At 41.4% G+C, this 874-nt stretch overlaps 1 protein-coding gene across 1 annotated transcript in view; it reads left to right on the forward strand.

Annotated features, from left to right (window-relative positions):
* LOC119309330 (chaperone protein dnaJ GFA2, mitochondrial-like) overlaps window positions 1–874 on the forward strand; it is a gene marked incomplete at its 5' end in the record, with an annotated part of 17315 nt that overhangs the window by 717 nt on the left and 15724 nt on the right. The gene's annotated exons all lie outside the window — the stretch shown is intronic.

The following is an 874-nucleotide window of genomic DNA, read 5'->3' on the forward strand; positions in this document are numbered from 1 at the left end:
AATAGACACAATCACATAGCATGGTAAATATTGTAACACCTAGATGCTCAAAATATGTCTGTTTTTCTGCAATATAATTTACAACCATCATCATTGACACTTGACGGTCTAGATAATTTCTTTAGAATTAAAGTTGCCTACTAGTTCCGATTGGCTTGAAAATGTTCTAAACTGAGCTCTTCCTCTTCATATCTATAAATAACCATAATTGGACAATTAAATCTTGTATATGATCTATACGCCTGTTGTCAACCTGGCAATGATGTCCTGAGAACTCAACTTATTGGATTGATAAAATTATGAATTGATTGAGCATTTGAGCTCTCTTCCTTTCCATGTACGCATAAGCACACGGAGGCAATCAGAAATTTCATAGTTAAAATTTAACGTTTGAAGTTTCTACAATTCTATTTAGGTTTAAAGGCATGAAGTAATCTAATGACGAAAGTAAACCAATCCTTTTCCTTATGTCCTTGCCGCATTGTTGTGTGGCCTGCCAAATGGCAGTGCGCCAATGGATCGCTGCCCGGCCGCCCCCAAATGATAGTGCAATAGATCGCCGCTGTGACAGTAGGCAGCTGGCGTGAGGCGTTGATTTCATCGCCGCAGCAGCCAGGAAGCGGAGAGAACTGATCTGTGTGTCCGTTCGTGCCGATGCCAAGTACTACCTGGGCCTGCACCCTATTTCAAACACGATGGGCTCTCCTTTTCTTTTGCCGGCTTTTGGGCTTTTGGTACACAATATGTTATAAGTATGTCGGCTGTTAGGAAGGGAATCACGAATAATCTTGGAGGCTTTACGTTTCCTCACACAGCGATAGGAAGCTGCGTAATTCAGGGAAAAACTAAACGCTACTAAGGGGGAGATAAAATC

The sequence above is a fragment of the Triticum dicoccoides genome, chromosome 5B, assembly GCF_002162155.2.
Source record: "Triticum dicoccoides isolate Atlit2015 ecotype Zavitan chromosome 5B, WEW_v2.0, whole genome shotgun sequence".
In the NCBI taxonomy this organism is placed as follows: Eukaryota; Viridiplantae; Streptophyta; class Magnoliopsida; order Poales; family Poaceae; genus Triticum; species Triticum dicoccoides.